This window comes from Mus musculus, chromosome 8 (genome assembly GCF_000001635.26).
Source record: "Mus musculus strain C57BL/6J chromosome 8, GRCm38.p6 C57BL/6J".
In the NCBI taxonomy this organism is placed as follows: domain Eukaryota; kingdom Metazoa; phylum Chordata; class Mammalia; order Rodentia; family Muridae; genus Mus; species Mus musculus.
This window is the reverse complement of record NC_000074.6, coordinates 27,002,179-27,016,970: the sequence shown is the minus strand read 5'-3', so window position 1 is coordinate 27,016,970 and position 14,792 is coordinate 27,002,179. Positions and strand designations below refer to the sequence as shown.

The 14,792-nt window shown below is 45.7% G+C and overlaps 1 long non-coding RNA gene across 1 annotated transcript; it reads right to left on the bottom strand.

The window, feature by feature from the left end:
* Positions 1-4,204: 4,204 nt before the first annotated feature.
* Positions 4,205-9,404, bottom strand: Gm32389. Its single transcript, XR_378845.4, has 3 exons — positions 9,282-9,404; positions 8,384-8,500; positions 4,205-5,567 (listed from the first exon to the last, which is right to left on the bottom strand). It is a non-coding gene; the product is annotated as a predicted gene, 32389 (long non-coding RNA).
* Positions 9,405-14,792: the final 5,388 nt, after the last annotated feature.

Here is a 14,792-nt window from a genome sequence, read left to right as displayed (position 1 = left end):
CTGTTTAGTGGTCCAGTGTTTGAGAGATCTCAGGGGTCCAGATTAACTAAGACTGCTGGTCCTCCTACAGGATCGCCCTTCTCCTTAGCTTCTTTCAGCTTTTCCCTAATTCAACCACAGGGGTCAGCTGCTTCTGTCCATTGGTTGGGTGCAAATATCTGCATCTGACTCTTTCAGCTGCCTGTTGGGTCTTTCGGAGGCAGTGAAGATAGATCACTTTTCGTGAGCGCTCCATAGCCTCAGTAATAGTGTCAGGCCTTGGGACCTCCCCTTGAGCTGGATCCCACTTTGGGCCTGTCGCTGGACCTTTTTTTCCTCAGGTTCCTCTCCATTCCCATCCTTGTAATTCTTTCAGACAGAAACAATTATGGGTCAGAGGTGTGACTGTGGAATGGCAACCCCATCCCTCACTTGATGTCCTGTCTTCCTGCAGGAGGTGGGCTCTATAAGTTCCCTCTCCCTACTGCTGGACATTCATCAAAGGTCCCTCCCTAAGAGTCCTGGGAGTCTCTCATCTCCCAGGTCTCTGATGCATTCTGGGGTTTCCCCCAACCTCCTTTTTTCCTGAGGTTGCCTGTTTACATTCTTTCTGCTGGCCCTCAGGGCTTCAGTCCTTTTCCTGTCCACTTTCCCTCCCAAGTCCCTCCCTCCCTCCAAATACGACTCAGCTATTCAGAATGAGGACATCCTGAGTTTTGCAGGCAAATGGATGGAACTAGAAAATATCCTGAGTGAGGTAACTCAGACCCAAAAGGATGCATGCATGGTAAGTACTCACGAATAAGTGAATATTAGCCAAAATAAAAAAAAAAAAAAGAAAAAAAGAAAAGAAAAAAAACCCATACAGAATACCCAAGATACAGTCCACAGAATTCAAAAGGCTCAACAAGCTGAAGTGCCCAAGTGAGGACACCTCAGTCCACTTGGGAGAGAGAAGAAAGCAATCTCCAGTTTATTTTTAAAATATGTTTTCAAAATGGTTGTTGGTAGCCGGGCGTGGTGTCGCATGCCTTTAATCCCAGCACTTGGGAGGCAGAGGCAGGTGGATTTCTGAGTTTGAGGCCAGCCTGGTCTACAAAGTGAGTTCCAGGACAGCCAGGGCTATACAGAGAAACCCTGTCTCGGAAAACCAAAAAAAAAAAAAAAAAAAAAATGGTTGTTGATATCACATGCATGTGCATGGTGTATGTGTGTGTGTGTGTGTGTGCGCGCGCGTGCGTGCCATAGTGCATGTGTGGAGGTCAGAAGACAACTTTGTGGAGTCACTTCTCCCCTTCCACCTTTACATTGGTGCCAGGGTTTGGCCTTATGTCACCAGGCTAACACAGCAAGTACCCTTACCCACTGAGCCATCCTGCCAGCCCTCTTTTGCTTCTTCCTTCCTTCCTTCCTTCCTTCCTTCCTTCCTTCCTTCCTTCCTTCCTTCCTTCCTTCCTTTTCTCTTTCTCTCTTTCCTTCCTTCCTTCCTTCCTTCCTTCTTTCTTCCTAGTAAACTAGATGGAAAATGTTTGAGCTTATAACATTCACATACATACATATATACACTCAGGTGCACACACTGGTTATTTCACATGCAGCCTTTCAGGAATGTAGATGGTGATCAGAAATTTGGTATGTTTATTTTGGACACTGCAAGCATTATTTTTTGAAGCCCGTGAATGAGTGACATGGTGGTGTTCATCTTGTCCTTGTAGATTGCTGTCGTGTGTCCATCTTTCCTCCCTGTAACAAAACCCCTGAGATCAACCTAAGGGGTTTACTCTGACTTATAGTTTCCATTCCTGGTCACTGGCTTTGGGGCTTTGGGACTGTTCTAGGCTAGGATAGCATGGGGAAAGAGTGGTGGGTGAGTCGTCAAGGTGTTGGCCTGTCTCTTTCAAGGGCATGTCTCCAACAACCTAACTTTTTTTGACTAGGCTTCGGCAATGAAGTTTCCACCATTTTCTGATAATACCACAGGTTGAAGGCCAGGCCTTCAACATACCAGCCTTTGGAGAACACTCAAGGTCAAACAGGAACAAGGTCAGACAGGGTAAGAGTGTAGTGCTGTTCCCAGCATTCTCCATCTCCCCACCTCTAGGGTGCTGTCTGGTTGGATCACTTATTGCACTGTGTACTAGTGCGCATACCCCTCCTAAGAGGGGGGCCAGCCTCTTCTTGCACAACCAGAGCTCATCTTAAAAATGAGTGACCAGCTGAACCCCAAAGGACAAGGCAATCCTTACAGCCTTTGCTTCCATTCTTTGACATCACAAACAGTGGAAGTTGCTAAAAAAAGCTTTTTATCTGATTTAGGTATTTCTTTCTGTAAGCCCTGAAAGAGAGAGTAGATGAACATTTGATCTCCAGACCAAGAGTTGGGTGAACATTGCTGACAATCTGGATCCCTGAGGACAGGTGTTTTATGCTAAGTGTGCATGAGACCCTGGGTTCCCTCCCAGCATGCAAAAACGCTACTCTTAATTACAAAGGGGCTTTCTCTGACTGTGTCATTCTTCCCATATTTTGCCAGAAAACCCTTGATGGGTGTGTTCTAAGAACAAACAGATGTTCGCACGGCACTGTAACTTTTCTTGAAGTTACATGTGGAAAAGTATCACGGTAAAAATGATAAAAGATCACTAAAGATCCAGAGATTAACTCTGTGATACATTTTTACAGCCTTGTTGGGGTATCGCTTACACACAAGAAGCTGCCCGTAAACTGTGTCATTTCAGTTGTGGCATGTGACTGTCTGTGGAACAGCACCATGATCAAGATAAGAAAACAAGCATGGTGCCTGAAGTTCTTCAAGCTCTCAGTCTCCCCGCCCCCCACCAGTTCCCTCTGTGGCAGCCCTGTTTTCCTCTCAGATACACACAGATTTTCTTACATCATCCTTGGTTTGTATTTTTATTTTCTAGAGTTTTATAGAAATGGATCTATACAGTGTGCACTCTTTTCTTGCCTAAGTGTGTCTTTCTCTGATCTACAATAATCATTTTGAGAGACATCCATGTTCTGTCTGTGGACAGCACTGCTGGGTGGAATTTCATCTAGGGTTAGAGGCTGTTACCATGATGCCCATTTAGTCCATTGATTTTATTCAGGGAAGATCAGATGGACAAGGAAAAAATAAATATCTAGAAAGCAGGCATATCCAGGGTCCATAATGTAGTTTGAAGATGGTCAGAAACAATATCCCTTTAGCCTGAAATTTTTTGCTAATTGGCCTGGACACTTTGCAGTTTGGCTTGGCCTTTGACATTTCTGGTCATCCTGATTTCCAACTCTGAATTTATGGGGATGTTAGAAAAATGGGTGGTGGTAGGCATTAAATATAGGGCCTTACCCCAGTGAATATTGATCCCCATGAGGTGTAGATTAGGATACCAACTAGGATCTTTAGATGTTGGGTAGAAATGAACAAATCCTATCTAAAACTTAAATTTGTTTTCCTTAGCTATACTCTTTCCATGAAAGACATCACTGTTCATTCAACCATTGATGGTCCATTCATCCTTTATTTTATTTATTATTTTTTTTCCTGTGGTGCTGGGGTTTGAACCCAGAGCTACATGGATGGCAAACACTCTGCCTGCCATCGAGCCACATCCCAAATCTATCAGCCTCTTTCCTGCTCTGCTCTGTCTAATTTGTCACAAAGTTATAATTATGTTCTATTCTATTCAGCCCATGGCTTTGTCACTTGGATTATTGTAATCACCTGCACTAACAGAGTTCTTGGATCACTCTCCTTTCAGTCCGTGCTTCCTAAACACTGTGCCTCACTCATGCTGTTTTCTGTAGGGCCTGTAATCCAACTCGGGGCTTTGCATATGCTAGGCATATGCTTTCCCATTTAGCTACCCCCAGACCAGACCCTTAACTAAACTTTCTTGTTTGTTTTTTCTTTTTCGAGACAGGGTTTCTCTGTGTAGCCCTTGCTGTCCTGGAACTCACTCTGTAGACCAGGCTGGAGCTCAATTAATCTTTTATTTATTTATTTATTTATTTATTTATTTATTTATTTAAGCTTATTGTCAAGATTTTAAAAAATGATTTTATTTATTTTATGTATATGAGCACACTGTAGTTGTCCTCAGAAACACTGAGAGAGGGCATCAGACCCCATTACAGATGTTTATAAGCCACCATGTGGTTGCTGGGAATTGAACTCAGGACCTCTGGAAGAGCAGTCAGGGGTCTTAACCACTGAGCCATCTCTCCAGCCCCTCAACTAATCTTTGACTGTATGTTTCTTTTTTACTTAGACATGCAGTAATAGATTCTCCATGCCAACAACTCCAAACCTCTTATCTCATCATATAGACTTTTTCATGCGATCCCTTACCTACACCCCCAGCCTTCTCAATATATTGGTATGGGTAACGTGTGCATGTGCATGTGATACTAACTCTTATTTGCCTTCCATGGCTCTTCCTAACATTCCTCTGTGCCCAGAGCATCTTAGGTGTACTTGAGAGTTTTCAGCAGAATCATCCGATTCTAAATCCAATGCTTTCACCTGTACACTTCTAGCTTGGGAGCAAGTCCCAGTATCGGGATAGAAATCTGGTCTAATTCAAGCGACATTCATTGAAACAAGCACTAGCTTTAAGCCACAATTTGACTCTGACACCAGACCGAACCTGGAAACTATTGATGGCCTGCTGTTGTGTCAGTTATACTGCTTGCTGGAAAAAGTTAAAGCCAGTGCTAACAGCTACATATTCCCATCAATGACCTCTGAGTTATCACATACGCCAACTACCCAGGTGAAACCAGATCACTTTCATCTGACTTAGGTGCTCTGCCAATGCTGCACACAGTCTTGTGCTCATTGCAGTTAAAACTGTAACTATACAAAACACAGCCCCTGGTATAACAGATTTGACCATGCCCAGAATTGGGGAAAAAAAGAAGTGGTTCCCTGATCCCTGGGAAACTTTCTCCATGAAAATTTCTAAGAACAACATGGGTACTACACCCCTCACATCCTACTCATAGCAAAAATCCCATCCTAGACCTCTGAGGGAGGTTGTGTTTAGAGTCTGAGTCCTTCTCCATCCATTGACCGTTGGATAAATTTTCCAGGCTACCCCAGAACTGCCTGGTGATTCCTATACAATGGTATTGTGTAGGAAGAGAGACTGTAGGTTCTGAGACACGTCACAAAAGCACATTAAGAATGAAGGGCCCCTCATACTTGCGTCTAGGCTTTGACTTTTTAACCCCCCCAAGTTTATGTGTCTAGAAGTGGGGACCTTTGGGAAGTGAATGGATCCTGTAAGCTCCGATACAATCAATGGCTCAGCCAGATGTTAACAGCCACATGCTCCCAGCAGTGAGCACAAGTCACCACATACTCCAACTGGGTTCATAGATGCATGGTTTTTCAAGGAGGGGCTGTGCTACCAGCACTAGTTGCTTCCAGACCACCGTGATGAGCTGAGAAGGTACTTGCTCCCCTGCCAGAAAGCTTTGTGTTCTCAGAGGCTCAGAATCCATGGAATGGAAACCTCCCGAGACCGTGAGTCCAAACAAAGAACTCAGTCTTCCTTCTGAACTGATCATCTCAGGCGTTTCTGTAATGGCAACGGAAAACTTATGAACACACCTGCAATGATGCTATGGCAGAGTTCTTCAGCCACCACACTGTTGGGTGATTTAGGCTGGGTACTTCTTATTCTCCCCTCCCTGCATCCTGACAAGTATGGAGGAGGAAGCTATCTATCTTGTGCAGCGTAAGATGTGATTGTGGCTCTGGTGTCTATCCCTAGGGGCCCAGTAGCAAGCACTCTGTCTCACCCAGGTGTGACAACAAACACGTCCCAGGTGTTGCCAAATGTCCATCCCTCCCTGTCTCCTCGTGTATTGTCACAAAAATGTCCCAGTTGAGAAACAACGTGATGGGACTTTAAAAGTGAGGCACTAAGAACTGGAAGGCAGTCTCTTGCAGGTTTCCCAAGTGTGGTGTACTGTAACGTGCTGTACTGATGTGGCTGTGTCATAGGGTTGAGAAGGGTTGTGATGTAGGCATGCTCTCACAGAAGGCATATGTTAGCTTTCCACCACTGTGATAAAAACACCTTAGACATAGAACCCACAAGAGTTATGGCAGGGCAGTGGTGGCACACGTCTTTAATCCCAGCACATGGGAGGCAGAGGCAAGTAGATTTCTGAGTTTGAGGCCAGTCTGGTCTACAGAGTGAGTTCTAGGACAACCAGGGCTATACAGAGAAACCCTGTCTCAAAAAAACTAAAAAACAAGCAAACAAACAAAGAAGAAGGATTATGTTGGTTCATGGTGTCAGAAGTTTCAGTCTATGGTTGCTAGGATGCATTGCTTTTGGTCTGGTAGGTACAGTATGTCCTGGCGGGATGTGTGGTAGGAGGACATCATTGTACCTCATGCTGGCTGGGAAGGAGACAGAGAGGAGAGAGGAGAGGAAGGGACCAGAGCTCTAGGACCCACTCTAAGAGTACTTTTCTAGTGACCTAATTCTACAAAGCCCCATGCCTTAAAGGTTTCCCCATTCCCCATAACCCCACAAGCTGGTGACGGGCTTTGGGGTATGTTGAAGATCCAAATCCACAGAGTTCATGAGGAAGTCTTGAAGAAGATGGCTTATTGGGAGGGTGGGTTTGTATAGAACCCACAAGAACAGAACCCAGTCTACGGTAGTGGTTCTCAACCCATGGGTCTTGACCCCTGGCGGGGGATATGGGGTGGGTAAACCTCTATCTCCAAAAATATTTACATTACAATTCACAACAGTAGCAAAATTACAGTTATGAAGTAGAAGCAAAATAATTTTATAGTTGGGGCTCCCCATAACATGAGGAACTGTATAAAGGATCTCAAACATCAGATTGAGAATCACTGGACGAGGGGATGGGCGAGATGGAACGTTAGTGCAAGGTAGGAACTAACGTATCTCAGCCAGTCCTACTGAACAAAATTCCAAAGAGAGGAATCACTTGTTCCTGGGGGAAGATCAAGCTTGGGGAGAGGCTGGGCTGTAAATCCTGGGAGGGCAGACTTTAATGCACTTCGAAATCAGGCCTGAAATACCCATAATGTTTGTCAGTTGGCATTTCAGTGTTCTTGAGTCAGCGCACAGGGCGTGGGGAATGAAGTATGGCAGGTATTTGATTTAAAAAGCCGGCACAGATTTAATGTCCTGATAAAACGTATTAAATCTTTTAAGGTTTTAATGAATCTAGTATGTGTTTCATAAATCAAGAACTCCGGCTAAACCGTCTCCAGGTTTAATAAGAGCAAACTAGGAAATTGCTCTAAGCAGAAGCAAAATGCATTTGTATCACACTGAAAAGTAATAGATTTTTTAAGCTGAGGGGGTCTTTCTGGGCCTTTTAAACTGTTTGCTTATTACATTGCTCCAACTCCTTCAAATATTAAACCACAGGCAAGCATGTGCTTAACCATATCAAGATGTGGACCAGCACAAAGGTAAATAGTATTTGTAAGAGGGAAGAAAACAAGGCTGGCATTTCGTTAATGTCTTAACCCTCAGTCAAGGGCCATCTTGATTTCTGAACTTAAACCTGGCTTTGTGGATCCTAGATTAAGGTGAAGGTTAAAATAGTTCTTCCCCTACCTTTTCTGTTCTTGGGGTGGCAGCCAAGGACTTGTTCATGTTACTAAACCAGTGCCCAACTACTGCTCCCGGCTCCCAGCGTCAGAAATCTTTATTAATGGTCTTAAGCCTTCTTTCTCCACTCAGATTGCTTCTACATCCTTACCCCCTCTTAACACATTGCAGACTGACATGGTGAATATGCCAAGTCAGCCTTGAGATTTACAGCTGTCTGGGGGTGGTTGTCAAGGGTGATGGACCCAGATGCAGCTGTCTAGAGCAAGCCGTCCGACCTCCATCCCCTAGACGACGATGTTTGTTTATCTCTATTCCTCTTCCTTCTTCTAGTCTGATGGCTGAAGCTCCAGGGTGGGTGGGAACTGCCTTAGGGGACTTAGGTGCCACAGATGGGTATCTCCAGCAGGGCAAGCCAGTGCCCCACCACCCGGTTTCCTTTGTGGATGGGCGAGGCTCTGGGTGAGATGGTAGTTGGGGGAGTTGGGGGGAGGTGGTGTTGAAGGAATGAAGGGGGGGGGTAGGGCTTGAACATTCCTGTGCACAAAAGCTGGCAAGGCTTGTGAGCTCTGCAGGGGAGGGAGCAGGCTCCATAAAGCTCAGTGTGGAGAAGCCTGTCCAACCTCATTAGCTGTCACGGGCAACAATACTGATCTGGCAATAAAAGGCGATTCCAAACCTGTTGGTCATTAATCACCCGCCTGACAGTTTCAAATGGAAGTGGAAAAACTTCACCCCCCTCCTCCCTGACCCCCCTCCTATGGCCCACTGGAGTTTAGAGTTACCTCCGAGTAGATGTGTGGGTTCCCTGTGGCACCCTGGTCTCTTCTCCTGTGGCGATTTTTTCAGGTCCCTTCTCAGTGTAGAGTGGACGGTTGGAGCCTGGCAGCCTGGCAGTGAGGCTGTGTATGGGAAAGTTGAAAAGAGCTGGCCTCCAGAGACTGCCTTGTGCCCTGTGGGACACAGGGCTTGGCCTTGGCAGCTGTGAGGTCTGGGTTTGTCTCATCTCTCTAGGCCACCTTTCCACACCCTCCCCTGGTTCCCTGGCACATCATCTCCTCCTTCCCAGTCACAGAATACCATCATGTGCATGTTGGTGTCCCTTTCTTTGCTCCTACCCTCTGCTCCTGAATAGACAGAGTTTGTTCTCAGGAAAACACTTCGTCTCCGTCTTTCCGTTGAATCCTTCCCATTCCCAGAGGCCCTTTTGTTCCCATCCTTCTTCCTAGTAGGGGCATATGCTGAGGAGTGATATCTGGTGTGTAAGAAGGAAAGTGGGGGTGATGGAGGTGTGTGAGAGCCCCTCAGCCTTGTCCCTCTGGGTTATATGCACAGAGGAGGAGAGCAGAGAGCCGAGAATCCCCCCAGGTCACCTAGGAGACCGTACTATTCTTAAAGTCTCTTGACAATGCTTCAGAGCACCTGGACCAAGTTGCCACTTGAAGGGAGGACATTGGACTTCTGCTAAGTAGCATAGCAGAGGGAAGAGACGAGTGAGGATTAGCCAAGAGGTTCTAAGCAGTGGCCTCATACAGCTACCAAGCTCTGGATCCGTTAGCGGGCATTGGCAAGTAAGATGACTGCTATCGCCAGGGAGGAGAGAGGTTGCAACACAGTTTCCAGTGACTGGAAATAGCCCTCCACTCTCTCACACCTTCCTGTGTCCCGGAGGTTCACACTGACCTGGGCCTTGGCTGTGTCAGCTCCCTTCCCGAACAGACTTCTTGCTATTCCTCAGAGCTTAGGAAGACGATAGTAACTTCAATTCGCAGTCGATCCATAGAACGTCCTCTGGCAAGAATTAAACTGGAGGGGAAGGCAAGGCAGACTATAGTAGTTAGGCCCATTTCCCAGTTCCTTGAACATTTTAATTTCTCTAATTGCCCCTTGTTTTCTCTAACCCTGTGGTCATTCTTAACTCCAGATACACATCATTTTGGGGGGACTTTGAAAATATACTAATGCCTGGGCCATATTTCCATTTGCACATACATGCATGCATACATACATACATACATGCATACATACATCCTCTTTTGTCTCTCACCTCTCCTGCTTTCCCTCTCTCTCATGCTAATGATCACCTCACCTGAAATATCTCCTCTTTTTCTTTTCCTGTTAACTCACTGATGCTGTCACCTACAGCTTGTTTCTCTTTACATAAGAGAAGAAACAAAATGCATGGTTGTTACTGGGGAAGTTAACACACGTATACACCTTAGAGAGATCAACTTATTATTTTTAATAATGTCTGTGTGTGGCAGGTCTGTGTGTGGGATTGTGTGCATGAGGGCCAATGGCTGCAGAGACCCGAGGTGTCAAATCCCTTTGGAGCTGGAGGTGCTGATAGCAGGGAGCCATCTCTTGGGAGTACTGGGATTAGAACTGGAGTCCCCTGAAAGAGTGATCTGGGCTCTTAATTTCTGAGCCACCTCTCCAGCCCCATATACTCCTTCCCCTCCCCCCCCCCCATGTGTTTTTACTTTAAGGCTTGGTTTGAAATGGTGTCGGTTCTACAAAGCTGAGAGGGGAAAGAAGCTGTAAGCAAGCCAGGACTACTGCATGGAGGAAGGGGTTGAGGTTGAGCACTGGGGGTGAGAGGTGGAGTTAGGATAAGGGGACAAAAGCAGGCAAGGGTGCCACAGCCATGAAACAGCAATAGTAAGTGAGCAGGCGCTGGAACATTTGGGTGTGTGCTAGAATGCAGAATAATTGATGAGATAGAGAATAGCTTATGTCCTTTTCTCCTCCTCAATCCTGAACCAGTTCCTCTTGGGTACCCACAGTGGCACTGTGCATCTCTCTAGCCAAGTGTTGTAGTCAATCCAGGAGACGCCTCGGTGCTTGAAGCCAGTGGCTTGTCTCTTAATCAGCAGCGTAAAAATGGAAAAGCAGCGGCTGTACACTGTGTTACTCAATTCAATACAACGCAAGTCAATCTGATTTAATCCAATCCAGTCTGAGTCGGCATAAATTTACCAAGTGCCAGTTCCAGGTGGTTGTGAGTCTACTAAGCGAAGGAAGTTCCCAGCCCTTCTGAGCATAGGTTCTTACTGGGAGACCCAGGCAGTGGTAACACAGTGGCTAAGAGACAAACTATGTCGTGTCCGTGAGCACAGAGGTGAGGGTGTGGGTGAGTGCCTGTGTCCTACTTAATGGAATGCATGAAGTAAGAAGGAGCCGTTCCTGGAGGTAATAAACAGGAGGTCAGACTAGGTCTCTCTGAGAGGAAAGACTTGAAGGAAATACAGGAATTGTTAAGTGGCTACTCAAGAGACGTTTCCCAGAGTGAAGGCCTCAAGTCTGAGCGTGCCTAACATGTCTGAGGAACAGTAAGGAGACCATGGGGCTGGCAGCCAAGCCAATGAAGGAGACCACAGTGGGAGAAATTACAGGAGGGACAGGGTGTGGGGTCAGGTGTGGCCTCAGAAGCCACTTTGGGAACTTTGGCCTTCACTTGAGGTTTCTAACCAGTGAGTGGTATGATCTAACTTGTGGTATTCAAAGATCTCTTTGGCTGTTAAACTGGGGATAAGCAAAGGGGAGTTTTGGAGGTATAGAAGAAGATCAGGACAAGAAGCCGATTTTTTCTTTCTTTCTTTCTTTCTTTCTTTCTTTCTTTCTTTCTTTTTTTTTCAAACATGCAGAACTTAGGTAACTCAATGAAATCTGACTTTTGGAGAAGTCACTTCCTTCCTTCCTTCCTTCCTTCCTTCCTTCCTTCCTTCCTCCCTCCCTCCCTCCCTCCCTCCCTCCCTCCCTCCCTCCCTCTCTCTCTCTCTCTCTCTCTTTCTTTCTTCTTTAAGGTGTGGTTTTACTTTGTAACTCAGCCTTACCTGGAGCTCACTGGGTAGCACAGGCTTGCCTGGAACTCTTGGGAATGCTCCTGCCTCAGCGTCCTCAGTACTGAGGTTACAGGTGTGAAGTCCATGTTCGTCAGCGCTTCACTTTAAGATACCTGGCACTTATAATTTTTAAAGGTTTATGATATGGGCGTATGTGTGTGTGGACACCTCTGTGATCGTATCTGCACTGTGTATATGCAGGTAACCAGTAGAGTCTGGAAGAGGGTGTTGAATCTCATGTACCTGGAGTGACAGGCAGTTGTAAGCTGCCTGACACAGTGCCTGTAACCACCAAGTCCCGCTCTCTGGCCCTTCATTTAGATTTTTTGGGCCTGACTAGATAAATCTCCATGTCCAGGGTTGGTTTCAGCAGGTCCTCTCCTTTGCTACACTTTGGGCTTGACATGTTCCCTTAAGGTCCACATGTTGAGGGCTTGGGGTGGGGCTACTTGGGGTGGTGGTGGTGGTGGCTTAAACATTATGAGGTGGAACCTAGTAGGAAGAACTTAGGTCACTGATGGTATGCCCGCTGAGGGGAGGCCGAGAAGCTAACCACTCTCTGTTTCCCAGCTGCCCTGAGGTAAACAGGCTGCCTCTGTCATGCATTCCTGCCATGATACACTATGCACCTACAGGCCCAAGCAACAGGACCAAGGGGCCATGGACTAAACCCTCTGAAACTAGGAGCCAAAGTGAAACTTTCTTCTTCATAAGCTAACTGATGTCAGGTATTTTATCACAGTGATTGAAAACTGACTAACTTCCTGCCCTTACCAGTGCATAAAGCATTGTCATTGTCAGTACAGAAAGCCACAGGCTTTTAAAGGTGGCTTGGAGTGAAAAGAACACACCCTTCAAAGTGGCCATTTTGAATGGGCAGTGTTTATTTTGATATCTAAGTCCTGCTGTGCACACAAGTGACAGGAGCCCTTGGGAGGCAGAAGTAGGGGGATAGAGAGGTCAAGGCCTGCCTCAGCTAGGTGAGTGCATTGGAGGCCAGACTGGACTCCAGAGTGAGGCCTTGTCTGAAACAAACAAACTGTCACGTGACATCATTGCTTCTGTATGTCCCTGACGGCTGAGCCAGCACTTGGCCCATGGCACACTTAGTAAGAGCCTGGGAAGTGGAGTTGAACTGTGGGCATGCTAGTGTGGTGTTAATTGGCAAGGCAGTATTAGAAATTCCATTTGGATGTCTTAATAAAGCTTTAAAATCGTTTCTGTGTGCCAAAATATTTCTAATCTCTTTTATTTATTACCTTGCAACCTCGTACTTGTATAAAATATATTTTGATCATATTCAACCCCTAACTTTTGCCTCCCAGCTCCCCTTCAGGAACCTCCTAACACACTCCTCTCCCGTGTGCTCCTCTGTTTTCTTTGTAACTCTCTTGAGTCCAGCTGATTCTCAATGTTGACTGATCATTGGCTTGACCCTGTGCAGATAACTATACCGCAGTGAGTTCATAAGAGCATTGGTCACATCATGTCTAGAAGACAGCATTTCATAGCAGCCCTTCATTCACCTATGATGTTCTCTGAGCCTTTCAGGGGTTGGTAGATACCCTCTTTAGTGGGGAGGACTCAATGGCCACTGATTCGCAGCAACTATAGAAAGACACTTCTCTGGCCAAGGGTGAGAATAGTAACAATCTATGGGTTCGAAAGATAATAAAAAAAAAAACAGTTTCTAGGGTATTGAATGTGTGTGTGTATTGTGTATGTGTGAGTGTGTGTTGTGTGTGTATAGTGTATATGTGTGAGTTGTGTATGTGTGGTGTGTGTGTGTGTCTGTGATGTGTATGTGTGATGTGTATGTGTGTGTGTGTGGTGTATGTGTATATTGTGTGTGGTGTGTGTGTGTTGTATCTATATGTGTGTGGTGTGTGTGTGTAGTGTATGTGTGTGAGTTGTGTATGTGTGGTGTGTGTGTGATGTGTATGTGTGTGTGGTGTGTATGTGTGTGTGATGTGTATGTGTGTGTGTGTGGTGTATGTGTATATTGTGTGTGGTGTGTGTGATGTGTGTGAGTGTATGTGGTGTGTATTTGTGTGTGTGTGGTGTGGTGTATGTATGTGTGTGTGGTGTGTATATGTGTGAGGTGTGTATGTGTGTGGTGTATGTGTGTGTGCTGAATAGGTCAGAGGACAGCTTGGTGGAGTTCATTTCTTTCTTTCACCTTTCTAGGTGGGAATCAAACATAACATGCCAGTTCATGACAGGCAAGCACCTTTAGCTCCTGAGCCATTCATTGCGTAGTCCTTTTTAAAGGACAAGATCTCATTATGTACTCCAACTGGTTTTGAGCTTGTATTTCCCCAGCACCAGTCCCAAAGTGCTGTGATCACCAGCATGCGCACACACCAGCTTGGTACACACATTAGCTTGGCACACACACACCAGCTAAAGTAATTTAGTCATCTCTCATACATACATGCATATGTGCGTACATACATACATACATACATACATGTATACACACATGTATACATGCATATATGCATACATACATACGAGTGTTTTCACTTTGCTCTTTCTTTCCCCACCTCTCTTTTTAGTGTTTTTTTGAGACAGGGTTTCTCTGTGTAACCCTGGCTGTCCCAGAACTCACTCTACATGCCTGGCTGGCCTTGAACTCACTGACTAACTATTTTCCTTTCTTAAGAAGCAGAGATGACCACTTGTCTGCTAAGCATCTAACAATTCTACATAAGCTAACAAGCATCTGGGCGGGCAATCAGTCTGCCTCCTGCAAACAATGTCCGTGAGTGGCCACTGTGGGTGTCAGTCACTGAGAGGGGCATAAGGTCGTAGAAACTTCCATCTCTGCCCTCATGTCCCTTCCCATATGGTGAGGAAAATGGAAACATATAAAGAATAGGATTCTTGCAGCCACATGCTGGAGGGGACTCCAGTGAGCGAGACAGTGGGTCTCCTCAGGTCCAGGTGCTAATATTCTTTAAAGATGCTTTAGTGGGGGCTGGAGAGATGGTTCAGCAGTTAAGAATACCCAGAAGATCTGAGTTTGATTTCCAGCACCCACATAGTAGCTCACAACTCTTGTAACTCCAGTTCCGGGGATCTCTCTCTCTCTCTCTCTCTCTCTCTCTCTCTCACCACACACATGGGCAAAACACGAGTGCACATTAAAAATTAAGTAAAAAGATGCTTTAGTGAATTTTAACATCCCTCATTTCAGTATGCCTCAAACCCATTCTTTAATAAAATCAGAGTGCCACTGTTGAAGGCTATTGCAAACCAACCATCCCCATTCAATCCCTACAATGCATCCATGAAATCAGAACTGGTTGCTTTTGTATAGCTGTCACCCAAACACCTGATGGAGATA